A 16,541-nucleotide genomic window follows, 5' to 3' on the forward strand; every position below is an offset into this window, starting at 1 on the left:
CTGCTTGCGAATTGCCACCTGCAATATTCAACAACTTTATACTCACGAGGCATTTACATGCCCAATATACAATCAACAGTTAACCTCTCTTAATTTAGGAAATTTAAGAGCAAGGCTAGTAGATTTTAATAAGCCAAGGGTTCATTAAAAATGTCCCTTCTAACTTTCATAGGGGAAAAGGCGGTCAGTTTGGTTTGTTTGCGGGTTATAACACCATTAAACAGAAACCCACATGAGCTTGATTCACTCATGAATGGGATTTGGAAAAAAAATGTAACAGAAAGTCATTTATCAGATTAAAAGAATAAAATCTATGTAGAACCTCTAAATTTAAAATACTCTCTGGTGGGAGGAAGGGAATGGGGGTAGGAGTTGGGGAGAGGATTGGAAACATTAAGGAATGGAAAAGGGGTAAGAGGATGTTTATTATAGATCAGATCATGCTAATAGCATTTTCTTCAGCTCTGTTGTCCATTTTTCTTCTACAGGACTTTATAAAAAAAAGGATAAACCTTGGACATGCTCCGACTTTGATGTTACCAGAAAGAAAAGGCATAAATTCAGGAACTGTCGCTGAGCATCACATTTCAGATAAATAGTATGTCCTTTAGTTTTTTTTTTCTAAATCTGAAAAAAACCCAAAAGAAAACAGATCCTGAAATGAAAGTCTTTAGGAATGAGTAGATGGTTAGTGATTTTGATATATATAAAATACAAGGAATTATTTTTTGTTTACTTTCACAACATGGTCAGAATTCAAAATCGGTGAATTAAAAAGTCCTTAGTCTATTATGATTTGAGAATATAATATTGTTACACAGAACAGACACCAGTTGCACCTTGCTAGGTCACTTTCCTGCTTATAATCGAAAGAGAAAAATGCCTATATTGCGACCCAAATCGGGAGATGGGTGTCTTTCTCCCGTGGGCGCCCAAATTGGTATAATCGAAAGCCGATTTTGGGCGTTTCCAACTGCAATCCGTCGCGGAAATGGGTAAAGTTGACCGGGGCGTGTTGGAGGCGTGGTGAAGGTGGAACTGGGGCGTACTTATCTGCCAAGGAGAGATGGGCGTCTTTAGCTGATAATCGGAAAAAAGGCATTTTTACCGCGATTTTGGGTCACTTTTTTTGGACCCTTTTTTTTCACGAACAAGTCCCACAAAAGTGCCTCAACTGCCCAGATGACCACCGGAGGGAATCGAGGATGACCTCCCCGGACTCCTCCAGTGGTCACTAACCCCCTCCCACCAAAAGAAAAACCCACTTTAATAACTTTTTTTCCAGCCTCTATGCCAGCCTCAAATGCCGTACCCACCTCTATGACAGCAGAATGTGTTCTATCCTGTGACAGCCTTTCCCTGGTTTTGATGTGGCTCTCGGGTGAGTGTGACAACTTTTCTGTTATGCGCACTGCAGAGTCACATCAGCAATGCATTGTGGTGGGTGTAGGGTATTGGGCTCCATGATTCCACTAGCTTGTGGCAAATGCTCACGATGTTGGTAGTTGGTAGGCTCTACTCCCATGGTGCTTTCCCCCATGCTTACTGGGTCAGAGTGTGCCCTGTTTTGTTTCCGGTAGTCCATGAGGTAGTGGCCATTTTTGTAAGCCACTTTTAGATCCCTTTCACGTGTTAGCCACGTTACAGAACTTAGTTCTTACCTTGAATGTGGCTGAAAGAGGGCATTGTACACCATTTTGCCAGCTCTGACCTACTGCTAATCTCAGTACCAGGGAGACTCGTTGCCAATGGGGCACAACCTCTGATCTGCAGTTAACTGTGAGTAAGCGTGCTTATTCCAATAAAGGACATTTTCGGAGAGATTAGTCTTCAGGTGTCAACTGGTGTGCCAATGTTATATAGCAGCAACAAGTCCTAGAGGCCTGCATGTATGCAGGTCCCTGGAGTACTTTTAGTGGGTACCGCAGTGCACTACAGCCAGGTGGACCCAGGCCCATCCTCCCCTACCTGTAACACTTGTGCTGGTAAATGGGAGGTCTCCAAAACCCACTGTACCCACATGTAGGTGTCCTCTTCACCCCTAAGAGCTATGGTAGTGTTGTACATTTGTGGTAGTGGGTTTTGGGAGAGGGGGGTTGGGTGCTCAGCACCCGTGGTAAGGGAGCTATGCATGTGCGAGCATTGTCTGAAGTCCACCGCACTGACCTCTAGGGTGCCCAGTTGGTGTCCTGGCATGTCAAGGGGGCGAGTGTACTATGAATCGTGGCCCCTCCCATGACCAAATGGCTCGGATTAGGACGTTTTTGAGCTGGGCATTTTTAGTTTCCATTAGTGCTAAAAAAAACAAATGCCCAGCTGAAAAACGTCCATTTTTTAAAAAATACGGTCTGTCCTGCCTCTTCACGTACCTGTTTTCGGACATAGATGCCCATGGAGATAGGCGTTCGCGTTCGATTATGCCCCTCTTTACAAAGCTATAGTAATATACACATCGGACCCAGTTCTGTAAATGGCGACCAAATTTAGGCACCGATAAAAATGCATGCTAATCGCTATTCTATAAATGGTGCTCCAAATTGGGTGCCATTTATAGAGTAGTGCTTAGCACTAAGAGCCACGCCCAATTTTGGCCATGAGGATTTACACCAAGTGAAACCTGGTGAAAATCCTTGTGCCTAAATTAGGTGTGAATCTTCCTAATTCTATAACACTGTGTGCACATTCCAGGAATGTCCTTGACCTGTCCATGCCACTCCCATGAAAACATCCCCTTTTTGGGGTCCACATAAAAAAATTTACATGCGCATTTACATGTATTAACAAAGGTGGAAAGAAGAGCAAACAGCAGCCAGCATGGTTAAAAGGTAAAGTGAAAGAGGCTATTAAAGTCAAAAGAACATCCTAAAAAGAATGGAAAAAAGGATCTGAAGAAAATAAGAAGCAGCATAAGCACTGTCTAGCTAGATGCAAAGTATTGATAAAGAAGGCTAAAAGAGAATATGAAGAGAAATTTGCCATGGAGACAAAAACTCATAGTAACACCTTTTTCAGGTACATCAGAAGCACAAAGTTTGTGAGAGAATCAGTGGGACCATTAGATCATGAAGAAACAAAAGGCCATAGCAGAAAGATTGAATGAATTATTTGCTTCAGTCTTTAAGGAAGCAGATGTAAGAGTTCTACCTGTACCAGAAATGATTTTTAAGGGTGATGATGCAGAGGAACTGAAAGAAATCTCAGTGAACCTAGAAGACGTTATTGTGCCAAATCAACAAGTTAAAGAGTGATAAATCACCTGGACCAGATGGTTTATGCTCCAGGGTACTCAAACATGAAATTGCTGATCTGCTGTTGTGACCTGTAACCTCGCGTTAAACTCATCCATAGTACCTGAAGATTGGAGGATGGCCAATGTAATACTGATTTTTAAAAATGGTTCCAGGGGTGGGTCAAGGAAATTACTGACCGGTAAGCCTGACTTCAGCGCTGGGGCAAATAGTGGAAACTATTAAAAACAATAAAATTATAGAATACTTAGGCAAACATGGCTTATTGGACAGAGTCAGCGTGGATTCAGCCAAGGGAAGTCTTGTTTCACCAATTTGCTTCATTTCTTTGAAGACGTGAATAAAGATGTGGAAACATTTGAGCCGGTTAATGTAGTATATCTAGATTTTCAGAAAGTCTTTGACAATGTTTCTCATGAGAGAACCCTGAGAAAATTAAAAAGTCATAGGACAGGAGTCAATGTCCTTCTGTGGATTACAAATTATTTATTGGATGGAAAACAGAGGGTAGGGTTAAATGGCTGTTTTTCTTGATGGAGGAGGGTGAATAGTGGAGTGCCACAGGGAGTTGTACTGAGACAGGTGCTATTTAACATATTTATAAATTTTGTTTTTGTTACATTTGTATGCTGTACTTTCCCACTCATGGTGGGCTCAATGCAGCTTACATATTGTATACAGATACTTATTTGTACCTGGGGCAATGGAGGGTTAAGTGACTTGCCCAGAGTCACAAGGAGCTGCCTGTGCCTGAAGTGGGAATTGAACTCAGTTCCTTAGTTCCCCAGGACCAAAGTCCACCACCCTAACCACTAGGCCACTAGGCCACTCCTCCACTCCTATCTTGAAATCGTAATGACAAGTGAACTGATTAAATTTGCAGATTACACAAAACTATTCCAATTTGTCAATACATTTGTGGATTATGGAAAAATTGCAGGAAGACCTTAGGAAACTGGAAGACTGGGCATCCAAATGGTAGATGAAATTTAATGTTGACAAATGCAAAGTGATGGACATTGGGAAGAATAATTCAAATCATAGCTACTTGATGTTAGGTTACACCTTAGGAGTCAGCACTCAAGAAAAAGATCTAGGTGTTATTGTAGACAATATGCTGAAATCTTCTGCCCAGTATGCAGCAGTGGCCAAAAAAACAAACAGGATGCTACGAATTGTAAGGAAACGGATGCAAAATAAGACCAAGAATATTATAATGCCTCTGTATTGCTCCATGGTACGACCTCATCTTCAGTATATTGTTCAGTTCTGGTCAGTATATCTCAAAAAATATATATAGCAGAATTAGAAAAAGTTCAAAGAAGAACAACCAAAATGATAAATGGGATGGAACTGCTCCCATATGAGGAAAGGCTATAAAGGTTAGGGTTCTTCAACTTGGAAAAGGGATGGCTGAGGGGGGATATGACTGAGGTCTACAAAATCCTGAGTCCAGTAGAACGGATTTTTCACTCTTTCAAAGAGTACAAAGACCAGGGGACACTCAATGAAGTTACATGGAAATACTTTGAAAAAAATAGGAGGAAATATTTTTTCACTCAAAGAATAGTTAAGCTGTAGAACTCGTTGCCGGACGATGTAGTAACAGCAGTTAGCGTATCTGGGTTTTAAAAAGGTTTGGACAAGTTCCTGGAGGAACAGTCCATAGTCTGTTATTGATATGGACATAGTGGATGCCACAGCTTGCCCTGGGATTGGTGGCATGGAATGTTGCTAATAATTTTGTTTCTGCCAGGTACTTGTGATCTGTTGGAAGCAGGATACTGGGCTAGATGGACCATTGATCTGACCCATTATTTCTATTCTTATGTTTAATCAGCGTTCAAACTCCATGCAAGCATTTGAAGTCTGGAAAATTTTTCTTATTTCCAATTGTTTTATATATATATATATATATTTTTTTTTATTCAATGCCCCTATATCAAAACATTAAAATATATTCTTCCATCATTCTACTTCTTTAAAAAATGTATGAAAAAAATATTTTTTTCCTTTTGCATTCTTTATGAGAATCAATATGCAAAAGAAATGTGAAGAAACGTATGTTTTAAGCCTGTAAAATGTATTAGATATTTTTCTGTCTTAAATATGTCTGAAGTGTATTTCTCCTGTTTAGCCAGCAGATGGAGCATGTTTATGCTTAAAGCTGCTACAGAGGACTGACTTCTACTTTTTTTTGTTTGGCACACAGATAATAGGAAGTGTCTGTAATGATGTAACCGGTTTTTATTTGAAACTTGACTGTTCTGGGCTCTGACTGGCCTGGAGTTTTGAAATTATCTAGCAGTGGCTGGCTTTCGCTTCAGTTTCAGCCTGGGAGAAGGAGAGAAAGATCTCTTTGCTGAAGCTCTGTGAACAGATGTATGTCCTGATCTCCCCAGGTACTTTCTAGGAATTATGCAAGTGTTTAGTTAGTGTTATAATTTATCCACATTTCAGTTACCTGTTACTGTTTCCAATTGCACTATTTTGTTCCACTTTTCAATATTTTTAAAGAGAATAAACATAATTGTTTGTTCGCTCTGATTGTTTGGACTGATAAAGAATCCTGGTGGTTTGTATATTGGGTCTATGAATGCTTTCTGGTATCTGTGGGACCACTGGGAGTGTGGAGTAACCTAGAAATCACTGGGGATAATTGGAGAGCAGGAGACTCACCCAGAGGCAGTTGTGACCCAATCAGTAGGAGGAGGGTGCTAGTGTAGAGCACAAGCAGCAGGTGCAAGTGGACCTGAGTTGTGCTGGAGATTGACCTATAAGTGGCTGCGGGGTAACCCTAGTCTGGTGGCTAGGCATTTCGTGACAAGGAAGTTGCACCTCCTTTATTTCGTTGAAAACTCAATGGGAACCCGTTTTGCTCCACAACATGGGCTTCCTCAGGGGGGTTTAACATTCTGTAATCAAATAAATGCAACCAGATCAAAAAAGTGTACCGATTTCTTTTAAATGGTTGATCTCCCAAAACATCCTCAGATTACAGTAGGTTACATATTAAATAAGGTTTGTCATGCTTGAAAAAAGATCAGTGATGCACTGTGTACCCTGTATCATGTGGTTACTGTAACAGTACTCCTACAAAGCTCTGGGCCCATAGCTACACACCTTCTTCCCAGATCTGCCAAGGTACCCATTCCCAGAGGGATACTTTTGGGCAGTCCAGGATTTCTCCTAACCTCATCCTGATGCATTATGGGACCTGCAGCACTGATGTAATGGAGAAAATCAGGGACTAAGGACACTACGCTGCTTTGGAATATAAGTTCTAAACCCGAACAGGCCAAAAACTCTTCTTCCTGGAATGGGTAATGTAGCAGATCTGTTTCTCTCGCAATTATATGTATGTGCCACAAAAGATGAGGAGATATGGTTGAGAGAGCAAAGTCACAGTGAAAAATCTGCCGAAGCAAAGGATCACTGAAATCCCACGGAAATAGCAGAGAAAGCTTGCTGACGCTACCAATTCTGGTTGCTACATAAAAGTCTTTTTAAAGACCAATTGTTTTTATATACTTTTACGACCCACCATTCTTCTGTTGATGATTTACATGCCATATGAAGACTCCTGAAGTAGGCATTGTCGAAACACAGGCTTGTGTCGAGTCTTCATTAATAAAAGTTTGATTATACTTAGAAGACTCTGCGTGTGTTCCTGGTTAGCCTGGACTACTTCCCACTCTCTATCTACCATCTGAGAGAGCAAAGTCTACATCAATACTATTTCCTTTGAAATAAAGATGGATCAGAACAGGCACATCTCATTTCACTACAGAAAGGTGATCCTTATGCTTCACTTGCAACCTCAGAAAGTGAACATATTTTAATATGGTATCAATTAAAATTTATGGTGACCTGAAGGCATACAGACATTATTATGTAACCCCGGGATTTTACGGATCACCCGTTATGTATGGAGTGGGGATCGGCAGTGTATTTCATAGAAAAGCACAACTGTTGCTCAGAAGGGGCATTGAGATTGTTAAACCGCACATGAAAAGCATGATTAAAAACATAGCCAAAGATGTGTTGGGTCACGTCACCATGGCCGTTCTGAATAACATGAACAATGCTGAGCAGACCGAATCAGAACTAGTAGTCATGCAAAAAGCCCTTAAAAGAAAGAGAGGGGGTAGACGCTTTTAGAAGGACCACACAAACCCCTTAAAAGAAAGAAACCAAACTGTGTAGTGTCTCAGAAGCCTAAGTGCGTGGGTAAGAAGAGAGTTAGTGTTGCAAAGCTGGAAGAGAGGAGTGGCCTAGTGGTTAGAGTGGTGGACTTTGATTCTAAGGCACTGGGTTCAATTCCCACTGCAGGCACAGGCAGTTCCTTGTGACTCTGGGGGGCAAGTCACATAATCCTCTATTGCCCCAGGTACAAATAAGTACCTAAGCCACATTGAGCCTGCCATGAGTGGGAAAGCAAGGGGTACAAATTAAAAAAAAAACATATTTTGAGAAAAAATCATGGCTTTTGTGAAAGATGGCTCTGAAGAATGTGTTAAATAAGAATTGGACCTCTTTCAATTGTCACCCACACAAACCAGTATCAAAAAAAGCATTTATGTGGAAATACCACCTTTATCGGTTTTATTGGAAATCGCGCTGCTTGACTTTTACATAACCGGTAATAGGGAAGATTATATGGATTTGAGCAATACATTGTTGTATCTGACCTGTAAGACTGTGAAAGAAGATGGCATGGACATAGCAGGGGCGGCCAAAGTGGCACTAGTAAATTATCCAATAACATCCCTCTTCAGCCAGCTGCACATCACGATCAGAGATAGACTCATCAGTCAGAGCAACAACTGCTACCCTTATACAGCCCTCATAGAACTGCTTCTCAATTACGGCGAAGGACCCCTCAAAATGCAGTTTACAAGCAGTCTGTTTTGTAAAGACTCAGCCAGGAGCCATAAGTTGATAGACCCTGGTGGTTCCAAGTAGCCAGAATGTAGAATTATTGGGCCATTAACACATCAATTTGTTTTTCCAAGAAAAAAACTTCTGAACAATGAGGTAGATAAAACTGATGAGAAGTAAAGATGCCTTCTGTTTAATGAGTTGGGATGCCAATGAACCCTACAACATACAGATCCTGTCCACATTGTTGTTCGTAAAGAGAGTAAAAGTGTCACCAGGAGTAAGACTGTACTTCAACAGCACTTCAGCGTGACCCAATGTAAAGTATGCCACTAATCGCGTGGGGCTGAAGGTGTTTAGCATACCTGTCAGAGCTTGTGTTATCAACCAGGAAAATCTCTTTCTGAAGCAGTTGCCCAAACTCATCATCCTGGGGTTTGTGGACAATGATGCTTACAGCGGGTACTACCGTAAAAACCCCTTTAATTTTCAACATTACAATATCAACTTTGCTGCTCTGTACATGGCCAGTGAAAAGTGCTGGGAAAACCTCTTCAACTGGACCTTGAACATGGCCACTGTATGAGAGAATACATGTAGTTTGTAAAAGTGACCTGTAAACATATGAAAGATAGCGTGTTGATGATCGACTATTCAGTGTTTTATAGAGGTTACACTTTGCTGGCTTTTGATTTGTCATAAACATAAACATAAGAGTAGCCTTAAGGGGGTCATACCAATGGTCCATCTAGCCCAGTATCCTGTTTTCCAAACAGTGGCAAGCCAGGTCACAAGTACCTGGCAGAAATCCAAATCATGGCAACACTCCATACTACAAATCCCAGGGCAAGCAGTTGCTTCCCATATCTGTCTCCATAGCAGACTATAGACTTTTCCTCCAGGAATTGGTCCAAAACCTTTTTAAACACAGATACACTAACCGCTGTTACCAAATCCTCTGGCAAAGAGTTCCAGAGCTTAACTATTCATTGAGCGAAAAAAATATTTCCTATTTATTTTAAAAGTATTTCCATGTAACTTCCTCGAGTGTTCCCTAGTCTTTGTACTTTTAGAATGAATAAAAAATCGATTTACTTCTACTCGTTCTACACCAGTCAGGATTTTGTAGACCCCATTCATATCTCCCATCATTCATTTCTTTTCCAAGCTGAAGAGCCCTAACCTCTTTAGCCTTTCCTCATACGAGAGGAGTTCCATCCCCTTTATCATTTTGGTCGCTCTTCTTTTTCTAAATCCGCTATATCTTTTTGAGAAATCCACTTTTGCAAATGATTTGCCCTGTACCTTAAACATGATCGTCTACAGGGTGTTTGACAATGTAAAAAAAGTTAATCAGCAAAGGAATATCCTGTTTGACTACATGTAAAGCAATGAACACCATACAGATTTATCATTTGTTGAAGGAGGACCCGTACACTGCAGAATTGTTTTTAGATGTTTTACTAAAAAAAAATACAATGGGGGAAAAGGAGTCTCCTCTGCTTGTACTACAAAATATAAATATAGGAAAACTCTCGTAGGTGTAAGTCTATATATATGTATGTAACAAGGAGGAAAAAGCCTCAAGAAGCACCTCTTCTCTCAACTAAGTGAAAAGAGGGCTAGGGCTTCTTCATCATGGGTTAAAAACCTCCTGGGTTAGTATGCAAAAAGCACCTGATTCAACGCTTTCTTTTTAAAGTTCAAGTGATAACAATATAAGTGGACACTTAACTTAGCATCGTCCCTCCTGTGTTTAAACACAGTTTATTAAACACAGGAAGGATGAGAAGAGCCAGGACAACGCTAAATTAAGTGTCCACTTATATTGTTATCACTTGAACTTTAAAAAGAAAGCGTTGAATCAGGTGCTTTTTGCATACTAACACAGGAGGTTTTTTTGCCTATGATGAAGAAGACCTAGCCCTCTTTTCACTTAGTTGCGCGAAGAGGTGCTTATTGAGGCTTTTTCCTCCTTGTTACATACATATATATAGACTTACACCTACGAGAGTTTTCCTATATTTATATTTTTTAGATGTTTTACCAGCAATTGGTTACTCGGCCTGCTCTTGTCGTGGAGACCATTAGTGTTAGTGGTAAATACCCATCCACACAACCTACCCGGCGAGCACTGGTGAGCCATCTATCTGTGTCAGAACGGGGTCGGCTAGTTTTTTGATTCTTACTGACATTCCCCTGATTATTGTTTCCTATGTTTCCTTGCAGTATTACGGATGTTTTACAGAAGCACTGTGAAACTATTGTGTACCACAACAGTTGGTTACAGTACCCTCTATCTAGTACCTGTGGTCACCACTGCATGTTTTTCTTACACCACCATTGTAAAGACTTGTCTTTTGAAAATATTTTACAATTATATTCTGAGGACTCTCTAAAAAACAATGAAATGGTGTTACAGTTTGTGAAAAAAAAAAAAAAAGTTCTGTTGAAACCTAAAGAGATGTGTTTTCCACAGAGTGCCACACAGTACTACTACTACTATTACTACTATTTAGCATTTCTATAGCGCTACAAGGCATACGCAGCGCTGCACAAACATAGAAGAAAGACAGTCCCTGCTCAAAGAGTGTCCAAATGAAACTCTGAAAAGGAATCAAGAGTCTGGCATCATGTGTCTGTGTACAAAGTGTTTTTATTAAAATTGTACATATTACATATTTAACCACTGTTGTTGGTTCAATACATATTGTTTCTTATAGGCGAGGCTGATGTATTTCACAGGTTTCTTTTTTTTTTAAGGGGAAGGGTTTCTACAGTTTTTATAGGGCTAGTGAATTTCACAGAAACCTCTGTGGGCTTTTTTTTAAAGAAGTTCAAGCAAATGCCTGTTACATGCATTGCCAACTACTGTTGAGGGCATATTGAGTTCAGCCAGGGACCACATGAATTCCTCCCATCCTCTGGGTTTCCATTGTTGGGAAAGAGCTTGTGTATAAGTAGCCCCGCAAACTTGGTCAAACAGGTTAGACCCACTTACGGGGTAACCCTTGTATACAAAAGTCCCATCGGTACCCCAGATTACCACATCCTTGTTCCTGAATAGCTTATCAAACAACACTTCGGTGTTTTTCCTATAACACGCACCAATTACTTTTAACACCTCCTGATGAACAGGGTCAGATGGACCATCATTATCTAGTGATGCCTTTGTCTGTTTAGGACTTTGTTCATGGAGATACAGGTTTATTTTTTCTCCTTCCTTTTTGTCCTGTCTGACAAACGACAGGTAGCACTGTAACACAGCTGAAGAACTTTTGGCCTTTCCATAGTTGGTTAGTCTGGAACTTTGAAGAATACTGCTTATTTCTTCATCAAGCATTTGAATGGCATCCATTCTAATATTTTCATGGGATGCTAGAGGACCTCTTAAATGATCAAGCTATTGGCTAGGGACGAATTACATCTTTTCAGCATACTGCTTTGCCAATAAGGCTCATGATCAGCAGTAAGGCAAAGCTTAGCAAGGGTCCAATAAAGGTATCCTTTTGTTCACGAGATTCTTTATTTCATGCCCTTGTTTTTTCAGAAAGCTAATCTGGTGCTGTGATAGTTTAGGGCTATCTCTGCTATAGCCGCTATTAAGTCATTCGAAATTATACAGAAGATGGCCTTTCTCTAGCGGGGCAAAGCCTTTACTAAAAGATTTAAAAGCTTCAGGTTCCTCTTCATATGGCTAGACATGTTGTTGCCTATGAGAGCGCAATTACAGTGTGTGGAAAAAGTAGGTGCCCTCTGTTTTCTCACCATACACAAACATCAACTTGGGGGGAAATATGTCCGTCCTCAATCTGTAAGCCTCGGGTGTCAACGCATTCAAATCCACAATGCGATAGTCATATGGTTTTCTGGAAGTGTCTTTGAAGGCCTCAAGAAAGAAACTCATCTTGCCTGGATATGTTTGTCTGACAAGAACAGCTATCTGCTGTTTATTTCTCGGGTTCTTAAACAATACCATATATTTTGTATTTAAGGTGATGGTGCAGTTTATTCTGCCTTGACAAAAAAACGTTTTGGACAATATATAAAATACATTTCTGTAGTTGTATATTTGGTAAAGGCTTTTTCAATCTCATCATTTTTAAAACCAATCTGCATAAAATCATTGACAGTGACCAGATTTACTTTATGGGGCAGAAACAACAGGTCATTGTTAAATGTCACCAGCAGTGAATCCATAAAATGTATAAAAGGGTAACAGTTTGTCAATTCTTCCTATATAGGTTGCCAACAGGTGTAACAACATACAATTTGATTGGGTTTCATGCTGAAGTTTGGTGTGTTCTAATAATTTTTAACAAAGAAAATTTTACCACTATTGGAGGGTCCCCCTATGATGCACGAGAAGGGATGGCACAAACATGCCTCAAAATCATCAGTAGCCATATCAAAACTGTAAACTCCTGACCATCTCGAAATCATAGTAAATTCTGCTTAGGATTTTTTTGTTTATCATAGGGCACTGCACATTTCAATACTAGTGCTGTAGGTTTGGTGGGGAACCATATAAGGGGAGTAGGTAGGGGGTATAGGATTAGCAGCATGTTGCATCTCTTTATATACAGTGACATGACTGCAGCCAGTTGGGCTGATGGTTTTGCTAAATGAGAGGTAGAAGGAGGTGGGAGCCATGGGGATGAAGAGAGAGAGAGGTTTGCTTATCTGTAACTTTTTTCCCCAAAGCAAGGAGGAAAAGTACATCTGCCTTACGGTTACTGATTATGTCCGCACTTCTTGGAAGGGCAAAGCGGGTATTCCCTGTAAGTTTGCTGATGTCTAGGGAAAGGGGAGGGGCCATGGCGGAATCTGCAGACCTATTGATCTCACACAAAGAACAGCATGCTTGTGAAAAGCTGAGAGGGGGAGGAGAGATTGAAACCACCTTTTAAAAACAGCCAGAGTTGCCAACAGTGTAAAATGTGTGGGTGTGGAATTTTTTTCTCTGCCTGTTTGTTGTGCGGGGAGGGGTTGTGGCTGTAGACTAATTTTTTTACACAGCCAAGAACAGCATGCTGTACAAATCAGACACCTCACACAGAACAGTTGTGATCTCCTGAAAAAGCAGGAAGGAACAGACCATAGCTAAAGGATTTTGCTCTGCCACTAATTTTCATTGCTATTTCTTTTACCGCTGCTGTACATAACTTTTTAAAAATGTGTGTGTTTGGAACAGCCCCGTAGCATTCACACTAGTTCTTTCTATGGAGGATGGCTTGGGAAGAGGAAAGGGAGGGGTTGAAGGCTGCAAACAAATTGGACTGATGGCTAGGGAAAGGGTGCAGTGTTGGTGGTTTTTTAGAAGTCACTTCCAATCACGTCACCCCATCCAAGATAGGGGCCAGTAGTGGAAACAGTAAGTAGTCATCATCTTGGAAAAAAGGGCATGGCTATAACATCACTCCCTGTGACATCACCAAAAGGGGTGGGGTTTGGGGGGCAGGGGTTATGCAAAGGGGTATGGTTTGGGGTTAGTCTATGCAAATAGGTGGATTTAGGGGCAGAGTTATACAAAGGGTTGTGGGGCAGTGATGTCACATCTGGCAACATCAAAGGGGGTGGGGCATAGGCAGAGTTTGGGTGTGGCATAGGCAGAGTGTGAGCAGGTTTGGACATGCCCTCGCTTCTGTGTCACTTTGTTATCAGAGGGCTTCACTATGGAATTCACTTTCTTTAGCCTTGCAATGCTGTCCACATCTTCAACATGCTTTCATGGAGGAACCTTATCAGCGTGCCAAGTCTGAGGCACTTCTACCATTCTGTTTGCTTCCTGTGCTCCTCTGAAGAGCAGGGTTTGCAGCATAATCTGTTTTCAACTAGAGACCCTTTCCTGTTCATTTTCCCAACAGCGTGATATGAAGCCCTGCCCCCCTTGTGACATCATCATCATCTTCAACATGCTCTCACAGAGGAACTTTATCAGTGTGCCGAGTATGAGGCACTTCTCCCATCTTGTTTGCTTCCTGAACTCCTCTAAAGAGCAGAATTTGCAGCATAATCTGCTTTCAACTAGAGACTCTTTCCTGATTTTACAACAGCATTTCGCATAGCCCTGCCCCCTTGTGACATCATCAGCATCTTCAACATGCTCTTAATGAGGAACCATATCAGTGTGCTGAGTCTGAGGCACGCTGCTGAAGGGGCACGCTTAAAGAGCGTGTCATGCACCTTAGTGTGCACTTTTGAGGGCAACTTTAGGGCTATTGGACATGAAAGTACTGTTCAAAAGATCCTTTTGTACAAGCATCATATCTTGTTTGTTACTATTACAGCTGTGTTATCTAGGGTTCAGATGGGCGGAAAATCAGGAGTTGGAAAATGTGGGGAAGTTAGTAGGTTTATCAATACCAGTAATACAATCAGCTTACAAATGAGTATGCCACAGGGATACAGTAAGCAGAGATTTGGGTAATTTGGTAGATTGTATGATATCATGTATATGGGGTGTTAGACCTATTTATGATAATGTTAGGAAGAAAAGATTGAGAGACAAGGGTAGGTGTATAATATACCTTGATCCAAAATACAAAAACAGGAGGGGTCCTCTATGATGAGAAAGCACACAAAGTAAAAGTAGAGGCTGACCAAAGACGAGTCACCACTGGAGATATGAATCCAACAGTCTTTATTATTATACTTAAAAGAAAGACCCGACACGGGCCGTGTTTTGACGCATGCAAGTGCCTACTTCAGGGGTCATACAGTGAAATCCAAAACAATATACAGGACAGCAACCCTGCTCTTCTCTGGAGTTTTGGATCTTACTTGAATTGACTACACAAACAATTTGGGTAAGATCCAAAACTCCAGAGAAGAGCAGGGTGGCCTTAATGCGCTCTTACCCGGGTTTTTCTTGCACACTAAGGCCATTTTTACTGCAGCCAGAAAAAGGCCAATTTTCTATTATTTTTCTATTAATAGCCTTAATGTTGCCATTAGGGCATGGTCATTAAAAGAAATTACTGTGGGAGCACTTATTGATGCCTATTTTGTAGGTGTTAAGGGCTCACGGTCCTGTGCTAACCACTTAGCACATGGTAATATGGATGTGCTGACTGATTAGTGCAGGAACACCTTCTCTCTGCCCCCTGACATGCCCCCTCCAACCAAAAAACAAAATATATATATTGGCGCCCCAATTACAGCATGCAGATTTGGAACTTACAACAAGACACCTGAGCGTAAGCCATTTAAAATTGTTCTAAGCGCACATTAGCGCTTTCCTCAGCATAGTAAAAGGATCCCTAAATGTGTTCTTCTTTTAGAGGACTAGTGCTAAAAAGGTGCAAAATTAAATTAGATATATTTATTTGTTTACCACCTTTAAAATAATCTGTGAAATGATTGTGATAGATCAGTGTTCTTCAGTACAAGGCCCGGGACCAATGGTGGCCCTTGGAGATCTCTGGGGCGGCCCTCATCATTATTCTGACTCATTTTCTGCTACTCCCTGCCTTTCTACTCAAGTTCATGACAGAAAGGGGGAAGTGGCTGAGGAGAAGAGTGCATGCATTTTGGGGATCTTGCGAGGTATTTGTGACCTGGATTGGCCACTGTTGGAAACAGGATGCTGGGCTTGATGCCATGGACCTTTGGTCTGGCCCAGTATGGCAATACTTATGTACTTATGTATTGGTGAAGTGCTATATGGTTTTTCTATACTAGAATGTTTTTCTTGTTGATTTACTTATTTCAGTAAATTAAACAAAGTATATAAAATAAAACAAGACAAGACAAAGGAACTCCTGGGAACATCTTCATCCAGTAAGTCCAGAGAGGCCTATTATATTATTTCCACAGTACACAAGCTGCATGCATTTTACTGCAGCTTAATAACTAGGCCTGTAAATGAGTGGAAATGTGTGATTCTGATCCTTCTTTTATGACACAAAAGCTTTTAAATTTATGTGTGTTAGCATCATGAATGGTGACGAACAATTTTCCATTTTCTTTTTTAGTGCAGCCATTTGCTGTATATCTCAGTTTCATACACTGGTAGTTTGTTGAGCAGAGTGCTGTGTGTCATACTTTAGAGAAAAAAAAATCAGGTAGAAAAAAAGTAGCCAGAAATTGCCAAATATTACTTGAGCAGCCTAGCAGGCTCTATTTCTATTTGGCAAATAATTAAGCCCAAGGTAAGAAATATATACATATGTACTGACAGTACCCAAAGGAAAAAAAACCCATAAACTCTAAACAAAGAGAAGGAAACCTTTTTTCTTGCCTTTGAAATGACCCTTTGGTGATACCGTAACTATGATGAGATGCAAAGCATAAGTTTTTCATTCATGATCTGGCATCAGACAATGAGATGAATTATTTGCATAGATGTCTGCTCCTAAAGGACTCATCTCAAGACTTAATGCATATCTACTCTACAATAATTGAATATAT

This window comes from Microcaecilia unicolor, chromosome 1, assembly GCF_901765095.1.
Source record: "Microcaecilia unicolor chromosome 1, aMicUni1.1, whole genome shotgun sequence".
NCBI classification, from domain to species: Eukaryota; Metazoa; Chordata; class Amphibia; order Gymnophiona; family Siphonopidae; genus Microcaecilia; species Microcaecilia unicolor.